This window comes from Leptosomus discolor, chromosome 8 (assembly GCF_034619465.1).
Source record: "Leptosomus discolor isolate bLepDis1 chromosome 8, bLepDis1.hap2, whole genome shotgun sequence".
Classification (NCBI taxonomy): Eukaryota; Metazoa; Chordata; class Aves; order Leptosomiformes; family Leptosomidae; genus Leptosomus; species Leptosomus discolor.
This window is the reverse complement of record NC_141398.1, coordinates 27013868-27034854: the sequence shown is the minus strand read 5'-3', so window position 1 is coordinate 27034854 and position 20987 is coordinate 27013868.

Here is a 20987-nt window from a genome sequence, read left to right as displayed (position 1 = left end):
CTGAGTATCCTTTTCCACTGTGGTGACCATATCCTTCCTTCCCTGAGCAGTTCTGTGGCAAGTCATTGCTCCTATGCCAATACAATCAGTGCTTATCCTAAGATTGTACTGCAGTGTGGGAGAGGGAGAAACTCATACCTCTAAGGAAACCACAAGAGTTAATGTCTGTATAGGAAATTTCTGAAGACATTGCATCACTGCTAGTATGTGAAAGTAGGGAAGGGGAGTAAGCAACAGGAGGGAAATCACAGCAGAAGCGGTATTTGCAATATTCGCTTAATGAGACTAGAAAAAGCATTCTGAGGAAGCATTGGCTGACAGGGAATATTTTGCCTCCCATGTAAGGAGGCTTTAAAAATGAGCAAAGCTAAGGTGCGCCCATGAACTGTCAAGCTATCACTACTTCAGTGGGGATTATGCAGCTGTTGGGAGAAGGGATAGAAAGCGGGGCTTTGTGAGCATCTAGGGTAGCATTGACACTAGGAGGTTTCTACCCAAATGCCCTGTTGCTCCCTGCTAATTATAGACACTTGACTTTACACCTCAAAAATACCTTGACCTCTATGATAAGAAGTTTTAGTCACTCTGTCTTTCCAAGCAGAGCTTTTGTTTAAACATGCAAATAAAAAATCACATTCTTTCCCACAAAGAGGTAAAAATGTGCTCATCTGCTTCTCATGGTTTTCATCACATGACTGTAAACAAAATAATGAACAATGAAAAATATTTATGCAGAGTTTAAAAAGGCGAAAAAGATAAACAGATAATTTGAAAATGGTTATTTATAGTTATATTAATCTCTAGTCTATGCAGATTGCATGCCATAGAATTCAGTGCAATTATACTCTCCTGTACCAGCAGTGAATATGACCCAAGAGCAAAAAGAAAAGAAACAAAAACATTTCTGGCATGTTGGAATCAGGTTTATTTTGGTGATGACTTCTTGCTCAGCTGTGCACATCAAAACAAAGCGATTGTTATGCTCTCGGTGAGAATTGTATTTATATGCCATGACACTACCAGTACTGAACCATGGTGTTCTTCCAGCTCTTCCCAAAACAACGGTTTGCCTAAAAGTATTTAAGAAAATACAGCTGTTATTGTTTTCTTACATCTATTCATACACGGAATATGGGAAGTCCAAAACCACGGCCAGAGTCTTGCTGACACTTCTGTTTTCATACAAGTGAAATTTACTGTAGTTTGTTTTGAAAGGAGGGTCGCTCTCCCATTGGGGAAATTTAGAGGCATCTAAGGAATATCAGTAAAAAAAACAAGATTACCATTCTTGTGGTCAGTTGGTGGGTTGAGGATGCTTTGGGCTTGCTTGGAAAGATATTCAAGGCCAAGATCTGCTATCTGCTTCTCACAATAAAACAGTTAGCAGCATGCTGTGTTCTCTGCAGGGCTTTTGCTGAGCTCTGCCTCCGCCAGAGCCATCTCTGGATGCTTTCATCACTGCTTTTGTGTGACCTTATAGCTTTCCTGACTCATCAGAACTTGTTTCATGTCAGGAGACCGCTTTCTTTGGCATCTTGCCTGAATCCAAATAACTCCTCTCAAGGCCTTGTCAGAGTACTTTAGGGATATGACATTTTTGTTTGTGACCTCTCTTTGGATACTTATGTATCTCTGTGTTTAACAAACTAAAGTCTGTTCATACTCTTTAAGTCTGGGTAAGTGCCTATTTCTCACCAGGTGGGCCTTTGAAGACTTTTCCCCAGCCCCACAGCACTATATACAACACTAAAACTGCAGTGGGGTATATAATTTTGTAATGAAGGGGAGGAAAGTTTGTTTCCTCCCTTCTCATTGTAACTGTACAGTAGGAAGCTACACAGCAGCCTTCCAAGAGTAATAGATATTTGCTGAGCAGAAACTTGCTTCTGTTTATAACAGTCTGTGAATGGTCATAATGCTAAGGTAGCAGTGGCTTGACTGAACCTTTTATGCTGAAGTGAACCCAAGAAATGAAGAAGGGTAGGGGGAAGTCTGCCCCAACTCCCATACTTTGTGGGAAGTACTAATCTTGGCTTCTCCAGTAAGTTCATCCCAGCCTCCTTCAAAAGCCAGAGCAGTGTCTTTGGCGGGGCAAGCTCAAAGACCAAGTAATTGGTCAAATAGGTGGAGAGTGTCTGCCTTGCTGCTCTCCCACTTCATGCACAGTGAACCCGTACTTACAGCTACAGATCTGCTAAGCATCGCTACCCCAGTGGAGGGTGCTGTTGTCTATGTATTGTCCTTTCAGACAAGAGCTAGATGACGTGCCCATCACCATTGCTGCACTGCTTAATGTAAAGAGTAAGTAGCCCTTCATTTAATTATTACTGGTTTTGCTGATCCAACAAATACTGGTTCCTGGGTCTTCTTCACAATCCAGTCCAGGCCCTCACCCTGACTGCAATATGACTCCAACTCCTTAAAGAACTGTGAATCTTCTGCTGGATTGTGCCCTCTCCTGCTGCCTGTGTCTATTTCCTCCAGGGTCCACAAGCCACAAGTGTCGTGTGTCCCTCTTCCATTACCTCGAAGGTACTGGTGCATTTAAACCATTCCCTTGTAGCTGAGTAGTAGTCTCCATTTCTCTTCCTGGACTTAATTGCTTACAAAACAGAATTACACTGCTGTGGGTCACAAGTGCTACTTTGGATCTGGTCTCTATTGTGGTGGTGTAGGTACTACACAGAAGAGCCTGATTTTTTTCACTGTAAAATTTGGTCATAGCCTCCTGTTTCCCATTAGTTTTAATGACTGAGTGTGTGGTCTGGAGCATTAGTGTTTGCTGTGCTCACTGACAGCCTGCACTGATGTTCACCTGTTCTCAGCAGGGTTGAGTTGTAATAGGTAGCTCCCCACTAACATCTTGGATAAAATTTCCTATGTGTGTCTACCACTGGCAATCGCCCTATGGGTGCAGAGCTTTGTTACTGATTAACAGAGCAGATTGTTTTGGACGAAACCTGAGCAGATGTGCAGTGGTAAGTGAGGGTTAAATAACACTATGGATTATGATCTAGCAGCTCAGTGATCCTGGTCAAGGGTTGTGAGACAAGTCTGCTTTGTGGGAAATTGCTCATGAGACCCCGGGTACTCTGGTTGCTCATACCAAGACAAGGGTATCATGGCAACATCTGAGTGGAATACCTGTAGGGCCAATGTCAACTCCCCCTAATGAGATGCTAATCCTTGTTAATATATGATCTATATCCCAAAGAGCCAGAGAAAGCAGCAAAAACTTCTGTGGCTAATTTTGTGAAGCCAGATAATATAGAGAGCTATTGTTCTGGGTTTGAGCAGAATACAACAGATATTGTATACAACAGATAAGGGTCTCAACACGTATAATCCACAGGTTTCACCTTTAAACAGTCATAGTGATTGGGGAAGTGTAACAAATCACCCTTTAAGTGTGAAAGCTAGAAGGCATCTTTTCCATTTGTTCAGTCTTTGTTGATGAAAAAAGATTGTCTTCGCCCCAGCAAAGTCAGCGATATAGTCTTGCTTTGCTCTGGGTAAAACAAGCTTGTTTTGTTGAACATTATAAATAGAGATACACTTTTCCATCTCTTGTAGACTCTCTCTGGCCCCCACTTGTATACAGTGGCAAAATAGTTATCCTAGGGGCATTTAAAAAGCAACAGCACAAATCTAGGCTTTTATCTTTCTGTGTGAAGAGGAGAGCAACTTTTTCAAAGCTTACTGTTCACGGCCCTGTCTAGTTGCAGAGAATGGGCCTACATTATTGTACATCTTTACTGCAGGCAGTGATGTATTGTTGACACTTACCTGTACAGCCCTCTGCTCTCTCTGATAAGTTTTAATTGAAGAGAGCAACTGCTGAGGTGTATGTCCGAGTTCCTGAATCCATTCACGATGGCATGAGAAGGAATGATTTAGCAGGAAAACATGAAGCCTGTCAGCAAGGTGTTTTGCTCAACTGTTTCTGACAAGAAATAGAAATTATAGTAGAAAATCCCCTGGCATAATGTTCAGCCCAGTCCCATGAGCCTGCATCTGGAACTTGACCTTCCCAGCAGCATTCGAACACCTCCTGGCCACTCCATTAGCTCTTCTGAACAGGATACAAGTGGAAGGGAGAGCAGAGCTGGATTTAACACCTTGTTCACAGCCAAGTGCATGCTGGATCACAAGCCATCATTGCTGGGTCAGGCACGATTTTTGGTTTACAGCAATGTATCATAACACAGCGCTCAAATTCCAACCCAGTCCCTGTGGCTTAAATTGGATAGGGTCATAGGAGACTCCCCCTGCCCCAAATAATAAAGTCCTACTTATGGGGTGCAAACACACCATACAGTCTTTTCCACAGACTAATCGATCTCCATTTAAAAGTAGTTAGGTCTTCCTGCTCTCTTTCTTCTGCCTCCCATTAGAAGGCTGGTTGTGAATCAAATTGCATAGCCAAGCCTAATTTTCAGGCTAAGTTTATTCATTACCCGTCTTTATCTTCTGGCTCTTTGGCTTGAATAGTTCTTTTCCCTTTTTCATGCTCACAATGTTTCATGTGTTCATAAAAACTAGCTCTGACACCTGCCTTTTCTCCCTTTCCCCTTTTCTAGACTAAACAAGGCAATCTTGGTGTGCTTTTGTAATGCGGGACTTCCACTTTCTGTGATAATTTTGGTAACTATTATCTGAATATCTTTTGTGTACATCGCTGATGCTTGGTTTCTTAACCTGTGCTATGCTTCCCTCGGAGTTCCCCAGCCTCAGATCCAGCTCCTGATCTCACTAATCCAGTGGCATCCAGAGATTGCTTAAGATCAGTTTAACACTGTACGGAAGGCTGGCTGTGTGTTGAGCACCACAGGTTAATCCTTGTGAATTCAAAAAGTCATTCTGCCTTTTCATGGTAAGGTAAACAAATGTAATTCACAATTCTTAACACCTGAAAAACAGCATCAGTATTGGTACTGATGGCTAACTATGAAAATAGGTAATACAATAGACCAACACAAAGAGCTTAATTTCTTTTGAACAAAAAGCTATTAAAAAGCTGCTAGATATTTTTTTTTTTTTAAAATGTGTCAAGCACAGAGACACTGTTCATAAAGAACTTCCATTATTTATATGGGTTATCAGGTGCAGTTTGTAGGCTGATACCTGAAAATGTGCATGTGGAAATGCTGATCTGAAAACATCAGACCTTGTATGATCATCAGTAAAATAACCTCTGGGGTCTCCACACGTGGTCCACCAGTCTGTAGACACGGTGATGCTGCCCATGTGAAACTGGGACCACTAGCAGTATTTCTTCAAGTTAGATCAAAATCTCAAAGGCAGGGACTTTCTTCTTCATTTGTGTGTAAAGCTTTGTGTGTCTCTGACACTTTGTGAATAACAGCATTCTGCTCATTTTCTTCCTCATATCTGAGCAGTTTCTGTCACAGCAATAGGCAAGGATAAACTCAATAACATACCAAGATTAAGGTTGGATGTTGGGGTTGACTGATGCAGACTTTTTATTCTGCACAGGCTCTAGGCAGGTGAAGCAGTTATTTAGACTCTGAAAATCTTTACCTGTTTATATTTGCTCTTTTCACCCACTAGAAATCATTTAAAATGAGCTGGGAGATTGAATTAACAAGAAAAATAGAATAAACACAGCTACTTGAGAAAATACAGATGACTTTTGTTCAGAATGGAGGAAAAGATACTGAATGATAATTGGAGTGCTATCTTTGAAGGTCAGTTGTTTTCTCATTGCTGGGCCAGCTGTTCAAGCATTCTTCCTACAGTCGCCTCTTGTGGGGATATAAATCTATCCGTGTACCTCATACTGTTCTTAGGGTTTTTTTGCATTGACAAGAATGGGGTAGCCTACCAACCTTTATTGTTCTTGACAGCCCAGGAATACTGACTATGGCATCGTAGATATCCTCAAGAAACAGAATTTCAGGGCCCCAGCGATACGTTTTCTGCTCTAGTGATTTTCACCCTTGGGGTAGCTATGATGTATGATGCTGATGCGTTGGGCATAACTGTTACCTCAGCATGTTGCTAGCTGTTCTCTGTGTGGAACTGAAGATCCTCTCTCATCCTGACTGTCAGATCAAGTCTTCTCTTCTAACATCTTGGCATTTAGGTTTTTTTATCAGCCATGAGCCAGTGGTGGAAGAAATTGATTGCAGAAGTATGAGAGTGCTTCTCTGCCTCTTTGTACTGGTGATCCTCAACCAGTGCTGTGAGGTGAGTTGCTGTACATGTTTAACTATAATGCATCTGACTATAGGGGAAGGCTTGACTTTTGACTGGTTTTCTTTTGTCATTTACATTGGCTTTTAATCTGTTTTACTGCTCCTGGCATACTGTAACATCAGTAAAGGCAGGATGAAAAAAAAAATTAAGACCACCCAGTCTGTCAGGCAGGGTATAGTGTTGTCACAGTTGCAGTCCCAGTTTCATGAAGCTTATTGTCACCTGGGTGAATTGTGAAGTCTGTCTTCTCAAAAGGAGTATACCTCCTTAGTCTGCGGGGAGGGCAAGGGAGATGAGACGGCCACTGTTTTGCTGGAATGTCAGGAATGGCTGTGCTGGATTAGAAGGAAAATCCATGTGGGTCAGTGTCCCCAACACTGGAAATGGCCAGCGGCAGACTGTCAGGAAAAGATTGTAAGGAACAGGGCAAGCCCAGAAGGATACCTCCTCAAGAAATCTTCCCTGATGCCAGCCATAGGAACTTCTCGCATCAGAGCTTGTCTTTTTATGTTAGTGATTGAGATGGTAAGTGATTGAGATAGTCCAATTTTAAGCACAGCAAGAGTTGTCACAGATTCTGCTACCAAATTATAGGTGAGGTTTAAACAAGAGCCTCCTGCTTTCTCTATCTCTTGCTTCTGCTCTGCAGCAGTTACATGCACTGTCTGTAGGGGTTCCTCCAGTCTTAAGATCTGACTTCTGTCTAGCAGTCAAAGTACTGAGTGTGCCTGACATGCAAGCTATGCTGACATGTTTGGAACACTAACCACATGTCAGTTACTTTCCTTAAGGGCTTGTGGGAAGAGGAATTCACTGCAGAGAATGAAAGCCCACAGCAAATATTAGTGGTAACATTTTTCTGCAGCTTTGAGGTTCCTTTAGGTGCCTCTTCTCTTTGTGACTTCAGTTGCTATGTCCTTTGTAGTGCTGGGTGCTGATGGTAGAAGTGCAAGGCAGATAAAAGATGGAAGAAGTAACCAGAGATTGCTTGGTCTAGTGTCAGCCATTTATCTTCCCTGTTATGGGGATTTCCACCCTCAGTAAAAGGAGATGCTTCTGAAAGGGTCAGATGGTCCAAGTGGTGTCCTCTGAGACTAGAGCAGTCCAGCTATTGACTACTGAGGCTCTGCTGCCTTTCCATCACCCCCAGCTGCTAATTTATAAATACCATCAGCTTCTGCATTAAGCCACACTCTTCATATGATGGATGTAGATCAGAATAGCACCTGCACTGTGGCATTTAATCAGCAGCAGTCATTTAGCACAGCAACATAATTGTTGTTACATAAGTGAGTCAGATCTTCACAGACTGGCACGTAATAGCTGACTGGTTGCTGCACAAAGCTGTGTACTGTGGCTGGGATTTTTATGTCCAACTGTTGCTAAAATGAAATCAAAGAGAGTGATCCTGGCTAACACTGTGCTGCATTTCCTCTTTTTCTTCACTGTATTCGATATGCCCCTTCCCACCCACTGCTTTTTCCCATCAGGGCCTATCACCTGATAAATCTACTGAAAGTCTTGCATTAATCATGCCCTTGTGAATTATTCTGCAATGTATTTCTTATATCAATCAGCCTCCAATTTGAAATGATAAAGCCTGCATTATTGCTGGTTGCCTTCTTACTGGGTTTAATAGCAGAAAAAAGGGTTTTAGACTGGTTCATTTGTAAATCCACAGCACATATATCCACCTTTCTCCAATTCTTGGAAGTTGGAAGTCCAGATGAAGCATAAGCAATGTTTTCCAAGAGCTAATTTAGAAAAGCCTGCTTTGGGCTGTAGCTTTATAGCAGTGTCCTGCCCTCGGAATCACTTAGGATCTAGATGAAGTTCACCCTTACAGAATTATGCCAGTACTGTAATATTCTTCTTAAAGAATGCTAGATATGTTTTTTTTAAGAAACTGTCCTGAATTGGTTGAATTAAATCAGAGAAATAGTACACCAGCTGTGCTGCATGTGCAGAGATTTCATTTGCTGCTCAATTAGTTTGTCTCCCTAAAGAACAAGTAAAGAAGGAATATGATAAGGTAAAGAGAAAAAGAAAAAAGTTAGGTAATGTATCATTTTCATGAAAACAGTATTTTGTATGTGGATTAAGGAGATAATTTAGGCTCTTGGATACCCTGATGCATGGTACCAGATTAAAAAAAAAAAATCACACTTCGGTCTGCATGACTGTGCCTGTTAGTGTTACAGATATCCAAGAGATTACAATTCTCTTGTTACATTTCTTTTGTGTATTTAAAAGCACATTTGTTTGGGATAATTTCACTGTTTCCCTGATGTATAGTTAAACGATTCCCTTGTTGCTTATGTGGATTTTTCCCACAAGAATAAAGGAGGAAAAATAATTTTAAAGGCCAGTGTAATTACAAAAACTGTAAGTGTTGCCAGGGGAATCTGGGATGGAGGCAGTGCTATTACTGTCTCGTTGATAGACTGAGAACAGTAGGTCTCTTTACTGTCCTTTTATAAATCTCTCTTCTCTTCTCCTTTACATATATTTTCCTGTATATGAGACTGATGCATACGCTGTGGAAGTGAAAGTTCCCCCGTTTCCTTCAAAGGAAAATGCTCTGCAAGTGCTAGTCGCAGGCCTGCTTCTGAACACCGTTAACTTGAGGGAGTGGAGGAGTACCTAGATCCTCTTTTGGGGAGTTGTACTGAAATACTGGATATTGTAAAGCTTTTTGAAGGCAATGATCTTGGACACAGAAAGGCCTTTTAGGTGCCTAGTGGTTTGTATTTATAGGGGGCAAAACTCAACACTTCCTAGGAGTCATCCAGCAGTGCAGCTGCGGGGAAAAATATTAAAGTTTTGTTTGTTGGCTTAGGGCTCAATCATTTAGCAGTAGACTACAACTTGCTAGTAGCTTTTGTTCGTGCTGAGATCAGCTGGAGAGGACTACTACGTGGAAGTCTGCAGTACCTGGTAGCACTGACTTTCACTACGAGAACACAGATAGAAGAAATGAGCAGTGATGCTGGATGAGGGCTCGCTTTTTGCTAGTCTTGCCTTCTTGCCTGTTTCTCAAAGCTGGAAATGGGAAGTGTAGTAATACCAACGCAAGACTGTTCTTGTTTTCCCATTGACGTTAGAACTGGAAGAGAACATTTATTCCCCCACTACCACTGTCTTAATGGCAGGCTATTAACTAGTTCATTTGCTTCGAAGTTTCAACACAGCAGATCAGGTTGTTTTTCTGACTCTCTGTTTTCTTATGCATGTGCCAAAATTTTAAACTAGTAAATATGCCTTTTCTTTCTAAATGGACAGCTTCTGTTACTGCCATTAACCTCCTGTTACTCTGCAATTGCTCTGTGGAGAGCATTTCACTGGGTAGCAGTATCCCTCTTGTCCATGCTAGCAGCCCTCTTATCCGTGCTGGACACACATCACTACCTCTTCCAATATGTTTATGATCTGTTGTAGTCAATTTTTTTTTTCCCAAGTTCTGGTCCTTGTCTTAGGTTGTGCTTTTTGTTTACTCTAAAGGTAGTAGCTTCATGTGTTGTAGGGCTTCTCTTTTTCTTGAATTTTGCATGTTTTCACTGCATGTCAGTGCCCTGAGGGTGCTATCAGCCCTTGTTCTGTCTGACCCTGGTTCCCATCATGGGGCCTGACCCTGATCCCCCACCTGCAGGCCTATGTCCCAGTCCAGCCTTGGCCCATCCATGCGGAGGTGCGCGGGGCTGTCCTGGTTCTCCCCGGCTGCCTTGCTCCTGGCTGGGGCCATAGTATGGGCCCTGGCTGCTAGGCCCTGCCATGACCTATCCAGGGGAGCCCCCAAGGCTCCCAGCACACAGCCCCAGGGAGCCACTGGCTTCCACAGTGCCCTGATATTTAGCTTTGTGTGGTCTTTGTTTTCCAGTTGTATTTGGAGTAGTATCTTGTTATTTCTATGATGTTCACAGTGTGAAACCATTGTCCGCATTTCCTAAGCTCAACTTTGATCTGGGTTGAGTTCCTGTGTTTTCACAACTCCTCCAGAAATTTGTTTCTGTGCTCAGTCCCGAGGCACAAGCACGACCCAAAAAGTACTCCTGTTCTTTGCATTAAAATATGCACAAAGCTTTCAGTTTCAATGCCTCTTGCTTGAAAGCATCTCTGCTAGGTTTTTATCTCATGTGCAGGCTTCCTCCAGCTCCTATAATTGCATTTCATAACCTCTGTACCTGAAATAACTAAAAGCTCTTTAAACTGTCAAATGATCAGAGTCGAATCCTGTCAGGAATGGAGCTTGTCAGAGACAAAGCTATCTTCTGATTGCCCTCTGCTTTGCTGGCACCCATTTCTTGCTGATAGATAACGAAGCTCTGTTTAAATCCTTGGCAGTAGCCTCCCATCTTTCTTTCCATTTCCCATGAGTTTCAACTCTGGCTGGGGCTTGAGTCACTCCATTCTCTTAAGGTGTTTTCTGAGTTTGCTTTACCCAGAGGCCCGTGAGTTATTCAGGAATCACTCACAGCCAAAAAGGCCAACAGCAGCCTGGGCCATCCAGGGTGTGAACCCATCATCTAGCCTTGTGCATGGCCAAGCACCTCCTTCCTCTGGCTACCTCTTCCCAGAGCACACACAGTTCCTCACAATCCATTGCTTCTGTTTAATGAGGACAGGTGGTTGTCAGGAAAGTCAGAGGATCTGCTAAGAGCAGGCTGACCTTTAAGTCTCTTATTTACCCTTGTGTAGAGGTTACATCTCTAGTGTTCCCACAATTCATTTATCTTTCTGTTGCTTGAAAGTGAACAGTCCTCTAACAGCTCTTATTCCCAGGGCCTCAGTTCTCAAAGTAACATCAGTTTTATATGCATTCAGTTTCTTAGCTGGTTTTACATGTGAGTTACCTATGTAGGGGAAGAGGAGGATCGGAACCAAGAGCTCCTTCCCACAAGTTTCTGTGTGCCTCTGGGGGAGTAATATCTGGGTCACTGAGCATGAAGCCCTTCCTTATAACTCTGATAAAAAGCACAGCCAGATAGAGCTCTACAAGATCAAATGAGAGGTAACAACTCCTATCAATAACTTTTCTTTTCCTAGAAATACCAATTCATCTAACCTGTCCAGGGCTTTCTAAAGAGAGAAAGATTGTGAGAAACAGAGCCAGCTTCTGCCAAAATCTCAACATGAAGCATGAACACTGTTGATAAGTGTTTCAAAACTTGGTATCTCACTCAGGACTGTTCTACTGGCTGTTCCAGTGCAGTGTGGTAGTTTTTATACATCTTCGCAACATTCCAACTGGAAGTTTTTGCTTTAAGAAATGTAGCCCTTTGCAAGCCAAGACTTGCAGAGGGCCCGTGTCCTGCTAGTTTAAGCCAGCACTGCCCTCTTCTGGAGATGACATCAGGCCTTTTCAGTAGGAATGTTGGTCTTAAGGATCCGCTTCATCCAGGACTTGGCACTGAGTTAGTAGAATACCTATTCAACTTGTATATGTAATGTAAAGCATGTAAGCAGTTCTTCTGCTTAGGTGCTTAACTACATCAACACTTCAAACCTAAACCATTAATACTCTGACATAATATCTTCAGTGGAAACACTTGTGTATAAAATCACATGTATTTATACCACACTGAACTGTGTCTCTGAATCTTAAATTCTGGGAGCAGCTCCTTATTTGACGCTTGCCAGAGGGTCAAAAATTTCACCAGACTGAGATAATTTGCCATGCTGAGCATCTGCTCTTCAGCTGCCTTACAACAACACCACCTCTGTAAATGTTTCATAAGCCTTTCTTCTTTCTGGCAAGGTCCTTTTCACAAAAGGGAATAGGCACTTGTAGTTGCTGGAGAAGGCAGCTGACAGCTGCCTCATCAGGAGAAGCCCAGGTGGCCACAACGGCCATGGTTGTTTAGGAGGTCTGGATGCATGCTGTAAGATGCTGTGGTGTCCTGGCCTTTTGGCTATGGCCATGAGGGGCAGAGTGGGCCTGGGATGTGCACATGGACCTGGCAGCTGGCAAAAAGTGCAGCGAGTTCACAGCTGAAGTCACAGCTGATACTTCATGTAGGTGGTTCTTGTGAAGGCCTTGCATTTTAAGTTACTTACCAAACTGCACTGCCTTTTTGAGAGCAGTTTATCTTATGGGTTGTGATGTACTCGAGCAGTTGTAAAGACTGAGAAGCAGAGACAGATAAACTTTATGACTGTCACCAAGCCCAGATTTCACTTTAAATATTTTATGTGGTGCACTTGTAGCCCGGTGAAATTTGTACTTTCCTGACAGTTTTGAATTTCCTGAAAAATATGATGTGGGGGATGAAAAAGGAAACCTCAAACCAAAACTCACTCAAATACAATGAAAAGTACAGTCTATATTACTCTCTAGTGATTTCAGTCAAGAATTAGCGCATTTCAAGAATCAATGACTAGTGATTTACAATATCCTTGCAACATCTAAGATATGTTATAACAACAGAGCCATGCTAAGTGACTTACACCAAGTCATTCAGTACCTCATCTATAACTGAGGACACCTGACGTTTAATTGCATTGGATAATGTGGTTGTTTTGGTATGATTGTCTACCAAAGAACTGTCTTCTCCAAGAAGAAAAAAAAAAAGGAAAAAAAAAAAAGAGTGGGCTAATTGATCTTTTAAACATTATTATGCCACTGGCATAAGAAAACATTGCATACAAGACTTTAATTTGTAAGTTTTACTTCTTGTTTGGTAGCCCTTGGGAATTCTGAGGGACTATGCAAAAGGTTGGAAGTGGATATTTATCCAAACCAGGGCTCCAGGTTCTGAATATTTCAGTCACTTTCACTAATTATCACTAACTCTTTGTCCAGCAAGACCTTGGCATTGGTATACGCTGATCTTTTCCTTTCAAGCTGGCCACGTTTTTAAGAGAGAAGAGTCTTTCCCAGTGTTTTAGGAATGTTCAGCACAAGGTGATTGCCTTTCTGATTTTCCCACAGACAACAAATGTTTATTTGGCTTTTCATTATCTGTTGTGTGAAAAGATAGGTACAAAGCTTCTCACATTCACTGACAGAAATCCCCACTGACAGTATAAATTAGGAGTAACTCAATCAAAAGCTATGAAGCTCAACTGGTGTGAAACTGCTCTGAAGAACTGATTCAAGGGCAATTGGAGTTAATGGGAATGTTCCCATTGACTTCCATGTGCTTTGAAGTATGTCATGTGTAATGCAAAATAAGTAATGGACTTGTGAGTTGATGGTGGTGGCAAGGAGAAACGTTCAGAGATTAATTTTAGCATGGGGAAAGCAGTTAGTCTTCCTGCAGAGTCGAAAGGGAAAAGGCAGTTTCTGTTCTGGGCTGTTCTTCCTTGTCACAACTCTGAGTCAATAATTTGCATTCACTTCTGCTCCAGTCCTGCCTGTCTGATGCCTTCAAAACTCCACTGAATCAGTAATTCCCCACCGTTATTAGCAGTGTTGATTAGTTTGAATTATGTTTCAATGTTTTTTCTGGCAATGCTTTAGTTGAAATTACTGAAAAACCCATGTAAATAGTACCCAAGTATGTTTTATATAGGATTAGTCATACTGGGTATAATCAGGTACCCCATTCTTATAGTAGGGTCAATGATATTTTCAGTAGAATTTTCAATATTTAGGGATTTGAAAAAACTGTGAACATAGACAAGGAGTCAAGGACAATCCTCATGAGCAGAGTCCTCACACAGGAGTCTTGTTGCTGAGGTACCTGCAAGAGCAATAGATTTAATTTGAAGAAAATAATGTCCTTTAGGATCAGAGGTCTCTCTCTGTTTTTTAGCTTTCCATAACTTTAGGTGGTCCGGAAAAAATCTACAACAAACTTCAGTGACAAAATGGCTGCTCAACTCTGAGCCAAGGGAGTCTTCTTGGGAAAAAAAAAAAAAAAAAAAAAAAAAAGAGAAAAAGAGCAAGATGACACTTCACAGGGCCTGTGCTCTGCACACTGCAGCTTTTTGTTGTGATTTGTCATGATGTAAGCACATTTTTCTTTTCATCTGACAGAATAGCGTTAATTTCTCCTGCAGTACCATGTTGGGAGATGTAAACTTTTTTGACTCCCATGTGGTATATTGTAATACAGGCAAAAGCTGTGCAGGTTTTTAAAATTGGTTTTGGCCTTCATTATGTCAAGATTTCATAGTGTTTCACAGAGATTTTATAATATTTCTGTAGGTATTACAAGCAGTCAATTACTATGGAAATTATAGACTGTGCTTGAATGTTTGGAGTGAGAAATTATAGATAATTTCTGGCATGTTGGTCCAGTTTCTATGGTAATCTGAATAAGTGTGAATTAATTGCCTGTTGTTGCCATGGTTCTCTATGGTAGTTCCAGATTCTTAATACTTGAAATATACCAGGTTACCTTTTATGCCTGTCTTTAGTACTTGCTAACATACCTCTTAGGACATTCTGAAGATTACTGTCATTTCATTTCCCCTGTTTTTGAATATCTGGGGATGTTAACACAGAGAGTTGGAAGATAATCTTCTTTAAGAAAACCCCTCTGGCCACATTGGTTTTATTTTGCATTTCAAGGAATCTATTAAGGCGAAATTCCCGTTACTACTTTAGGCTTTGGTTGGGGTCCATAATCTTTCTTATACAGCAGTGATTGGCAGGCCATTATTTTTTACTTACCTTTCTCTCCTGCTGCTGTTAACAGATGGAACTGCTGCCAGCTTCAAAAATGTCTAGGGCAAAGTAATGACCAAAAGCAACATTCAGATCCTTCTAAACAGGATTTAGGAAAAAAAAAAAAGACAGAGAGAGAAGAAGAAAATGCTGAAAAAAAGTGAGAACACTGAAAAATAAAAGTGTTCACACCAAAAGAAAATTATTCTTCCACTTTTATTAACCTCATGTCTGGTGGATAATGACAAAAAAATCACTGCACCCTGAACAGGGTGGTACAGCAGTGAAAAATTGCAATGGTCTTTCTTAGGGTGCAATCACTGTGTTCAGGGTAAGAATTAATGAAGAGTATAATGTGTCATCAAGGGCTGAAACCTATACTCCTTTCCTGTTTGGCAATGTGGTGGGTAGGTACGTGCTACAGTGCAAACTACAAGAACATGCAGACTGCTATCCAACATGTTATTAACTCCAAGCCCTGTGAGTTTCAAAACAGACTCAGGCTCTGCTTTATTTGTTATTTAGATGAAATTATGTGAAAAACTTGGCTATTTAAGCATCTATCTTCCCACCGTGATAGGTAGATGATTATGAGTCTGTCATATTAGTCATCATTAGTTACACACAACCCCTAAATTAATTAATGCTATTCAGATTGCAAAGTCAAGTGTTCAGGAAATGCCAGTTAAGTTTATAAATGACAGAATTAAGGTATTTGCCTGTGCAGGCTTAACTCAATCCCCTTGTGCATGGGCTTTGTGATCCAGCCTTTGATTACATGATCACATACTGTTTTTCCCACATTCAGTGCCAGGATGGCCAGTGCTGTCTTTATGAGCCAGCTAATTGATATTTTGCACTCATACTTTCTTTGTGGGTGGTGCCAGGATTATTTATGATATTCCAATTAGACACTGTAGATGTGTTAAATTCCCGATTATCTACAAAGACAGTGAGGACACTGATCACCAGACCATTTTCAGAAAAATGACGTTTAAGGGAGAAAGAGTGAATTTGGGAAAACAGACCAATTCCCTATAGTGATCCTTCCACATCCCCATTGTTTTGGAAAATGTAGAGCAAGAGAAAACTTAAAAATAAAAAATAAATAAATAAAAAAAAGAACCCAAAACATTTCAGCATTCTGGAAATACTGAAAATGATTCGTTCAATATTTCAACAGAAGCCTGTGAATCTTTTATTTGAGAGCAGCACATCTTTAGACATTGTCTTAAAAACAAACAGAAAAACCCAGAAAAACATTGAAATGGTAAAATAACACAAAAAATTGCACTAGACAGTTGTCTTAGATTGAACAAAATGGTTTGAGTTTACCTTAAGTAAAATGTGTTGATGCTTGTGATTGTCTGGGAGATAGCTGTTTTGACTGGATATGAAACAGTTTTTTGCTGAATTCCTTGTTTTAGCTGGTGTGTTAAAAAATCAATTATTTTTGCAGTAAAATGTGAGAGTAACAGATAGCAGTAGTAGCTTCTCCATTAATCAAAATGAAATTGTCAAGTGATCTTATCACTGGATGTAGGTACTAATTGATGTGAAATAGCTCATCTCAGGGTACAAGAGCATTACACCTTTGCTAACAAAGATGTAAAAAGAACCAAAAATGAAATTACCAAAGTTTTATGTTGAAGTAAAAGGCAATTGCTTAGCAGTGAGCCTTAAAAATTATTATAAAAGCTGCCGTGAGAAGTGGTGGATTCACTGTTCTTTATGGCTTTTCAAAGTGAAGCTGTGGTTTGGGGTTGTTTTTTTTTTGTTTGGTGTTTTTTGATGGGTTTTTTTTTTTTTGGTATTGCCTTTTTAAAACATGAAATAATGTATGAGGAAAAAATTACAATTATCAGGCTAGTCTACATATTTGGGAAGAGTGCTGGAGTGGCTGGATGCAGAGATTCTGGCTGGTTTAGCAGTTTGCAGATCTCCCATATTTATTCTTTTTTTTTGTCTTGGGTCTTGAGAACAATATGTTGCCTGCATTATCTTCAACTTAATCCTAACATGCGCAGCTCTCCTGCAGCTCTCTGTTTGAGACTGATTTGAATCGTAGTTTGTGTTTCAGGATAGCAGCTGTTTGCTTGCATTGGTCAGGAAGGATTTTTGTTTTCTCAGTGTACAGCCAGCCATCTCTATCCTACTTTTTTCCTTTTGTCCTGAAGCAGTTGGATGATTGGATGTGTTGACACAGAGCATGCTTTTCCTAAGATGTCTGGCTGGTGTGTCTTGCTCGCCTACTTGGGGTCATATTGATCGCTATGTTTTGAGCAAGACTTAATTTCTCTGTGTCAGATGGGCTGAGAACTTGGGATTTTTAATCTTTCTTCCACATGCTTAGGCTGATTGGGTCTTCTTGTAGAAATCTCAGGCACAAGTAGCACTTTGACTTCACCTGTGCTTCCACAGTAACACGCTGTGGACTGAAAGACATCCTTCTAGCTAAAATATTTAGCTCTGGTACAGGTGCTGCTTCAATACAGGAGAGAATCTACATCTCCACTACTGGTCCTCTCTTGCCTCAAGCTCTGTGAAACTCTGCTTTGAACAGCAGTAGAGTAAGATGGGGAAAATACCCTTTGCCAGAGGGTCTCAGAGGTGTTTGCTAATATCAGGGCCCAATAAATATGCTCTTGGGTGGCCGCATGAATGCTTCAGTGAACACAGACTCTCATTTCTTCTTTTGCGGTGTGCTTCCTCCTTTTCCTCAAATCTGCCTCAAACGGGGCCAATTACCGCTTGATACAATATGGCAAATCAAGGAACTGAGCCCTGGGAGTGATTTGTGAATTGAAGTTGAGAGACAGTCTCCAGGCATCCTGGGAGAAGACTTTGGGGTCTGGAAAAGGGCTTTCTGGATCCTCAGATCATAGAGACACGGAGGCCATTGCAGCCTGATTTGTTTCCCTGTGTGACCAGTGTTACAAGATCACTCTTGTGTCACTGTACTTCCTTGGCTCTTTTTGATGCTTTGTTCAAAAAGATAGCAAGAATTTAAAATTATTGTTCTCTGAGGAATTTGCCCAAACAGCAAAGAGAGATGCTTGCAGCCAGCATGACAGGCTTCAGGTTGTGTTGTGTTTCTACACTTTCTTAGCTTTGGGTGTTTTAAGGTAGAGAGATGCATTAAACACTCTGTAGTAAGAACATTCTTATTTCTTCTTTGTGTCTTGAATCCTAGCTGTCAGCTCTAAATTTTCCTCCATCAACCATCTTGAAAGATTACACTAATGAATAGATATTTTGAGATTATAATGTCCTATCACACGACATGTCAATTTATTACAACAGCTTACATGTCATGCCATTATGTATCATTTCTACTGATGTAATTGAATAAAGTGTAATAAAGACAAACAAACTTGTCTATTTGTATAGACAAGTAACATAGTATTTTGAAATTCTTTAAGAGAAAGAAAAGGAGGGCTCCAGAAGGCCTTGGTGAGGCCAAGAGAAAAAGCCAGAAGGAGGTGGCTCACCCAGTTTCACCTGGTGTTTTTATTCCCAAAGACCAGCTGGTAGAAGGTAAATGCGATCAACAGTTTCCAAACTGCCAGCAAAGCTCTTATGTTCTGTGTGGTGGAAGTCCAATTGCTACCCTGTAAACAGACAGATGCCTGGGAGGCACCTTCCCTGCTGGGTGAATTCAGAAGGGCTGTAAATCTGTTAAGGAAAGATCATGAAAGGTAGGTGTGCAGAAGGCCACAGCCACCGCTGGGACTTCCTCCTGCTGTGTGCTCCTGACCTCTGTGTATCATCTGGGAGTTTCTATGGGGCTACAAAGTACCAACAAGATCAGCCAGACTCTGCAGAAAGCCATTACAACACTTCCTCTCCTCTGCAAAAGACTTGTCCTGGCCCTGGCTGCTCCTTTTGATGATCTTTGAAGACAACTAACATGCATAGTCCTAACTGTGAGCAAAATAAATGATTATTTACCATCACTATAAAAAGAAAACCAGCAACAAATCTTGTTTAAATTTGTCTTCAGCTACTGGTCAATATTCTACCTTTTTTCTCATGTTTTAAGGGATTGACAATGTTTTGTGTTAAGGACACCTCTTCCTCATTCATCACAATTACTTCTGTATTTGTTGTTAAATGCATTGCACTCGTTGACTTTGTCCCTGTAAAACTCTCAGATTTTTTTTTTACTAGGTTTTATTTTTTGCACTTGTTTTTCAACATTTTTCAAGAAAACTGGTGAAAGAACTGCATACGTTTGTCTGGGATTAGTATACAGTGCATGAAATACAGAGGCAATGTCAGCTCTTTTTCCTCCTAATGACTCTATTCTTTATGGATCAAGGCACCTCAACAGCTTTTATTACAGCATAGGAGTCTGCACAGAATTGTTTGCTCTCTGCGGCCATAAGTTAGTTTGTTTTGTTTTGTTTTTTCCCCAAGTCCTTCAACTGTGTAAGGCATAGGTTGTTCTGACAGGAGGGCATGACACTCTCTATTTTATTGTACCACTTACAATTTTATACGCAGTAACTACTTAATATTTATTTCTGAATAATTGATAAAAGTATTTGTAAGAAGAGATTGTTGTTAAGAGGACACTCAGACCACAAATACTGTAAATGTGAGTTTCTCCACAGGTGGGAAAGGCCTGCTCTCTTGAGTCTGCAACTCAAAAGCTCTGCACGCTTGGGAGCTCTTTAGTCTGGGGCTGTAAACTGCCTATAAAACGTTGCAACTTTTTTTCAAAACAATTACCGTATTATAATATTCCGTTGCTCTGTCTGTTAAAAAGAGAAAATATATCTAGCTTTGAGGTATGTATTATATTTCATACTTAATATTTAGGGGAAAATGGGTAAAATTAATGTAGAGTGACTTGAAAATATTCTTAAGGTGACACAGTGCCAAAGCCATGAGAACTGCAGGCCCTTTGATTCCTAACCTTGGGATCCATTGCCTTATCTTCCTTGTTTCTATTTTCTACTTCAGGCATAATTCAGCTATAAATTGCTGCATGTCCTTTCATCATTTGTCATCAAAGAGAGGATTTTCTGTGATGTGCTGCCTGTGAGTTTTGTCATGGTCTGGCTGAGCCTCCCTAGTGGATGGTGACCAGATTGTGTTATTTGGACCTAGTGTTTAAATTCTATAGTAGAGCCATCTTCTTCAAGCTGAATTCACTCCTCTCTTTGTGATGTGGAGATCATCAAATGCTCTTTCAGGAGCACCTTTCTTTTCTAGTCCTTTCCCTGCATCTCAAAGACAGTGTTGATACATTCTGAAAGTATATACATTCTGGCTTACAATTCAACCCCTTTGGGGAACTTCATGGCAGGTGAAATAAAAAACACAGCATTTGCAAAGGAAATTTCCAAGTGCAGATATGTGACTTTAAACAGTGCAGGAGAAGTACAAGTCCATAAAAATCAATACCTATCCAGATGCAATGCTTGCTTAATTCTCCTGAAACAATTTGTCCTGACATGCAATGGACTAAGTCAGTGTCCTTCAGTCCTTTGTCTGAGAGTTCACTTTCTTTAATGTTTACTTAACAAAGAGTGCTACCTTTCCTCTTTCTTTACATTTTCTGGATGTTTTTTATACCTTGAATCACTGTGGGATTACTATGGCAAAAAGTCATTAAAAGTCAAAGATTTTGTTACAACAGCTGGCTGTCTACTGGGATAATACTATTCCAGTTAGATGACCCCAAGATGACCCCATTTGGCTTTCTGGACAGGGTTTATTCTTGTTTTTTAAGATGAGAGTCTAAGTGATGCTGAAGGTTGAAATGAGAAAATTACTGTATTTACTTGAATAAGAACTGTATTCCAAGAACATACATACCCATGAACTATTAGCAAGTGGTGCACTTACCACAGTTATAAATAGCTAATTTTAAAAGAAAATCCTGAAAGAAAATGCCCTGGTTACTATTTATGTACTTTATTCAATGCATTAAAGTAATAAACATAATCTGTCACAGGTGTTTCTCCTAGACAGATGCTATAGCTCAATCAGGTGTTATGTACTTAAGAAATGACATCTTCCTCCTTTTCCACAGCCTGACAGTCACAATGGCTCAGTGGGGTCTTCTGACTTTTGTGATCTTGCACTGTCACTTAGAAAATGTGTATCTGTGGTGTCTTAGCTCAGACTTATCAGAGAGATTTTTGAC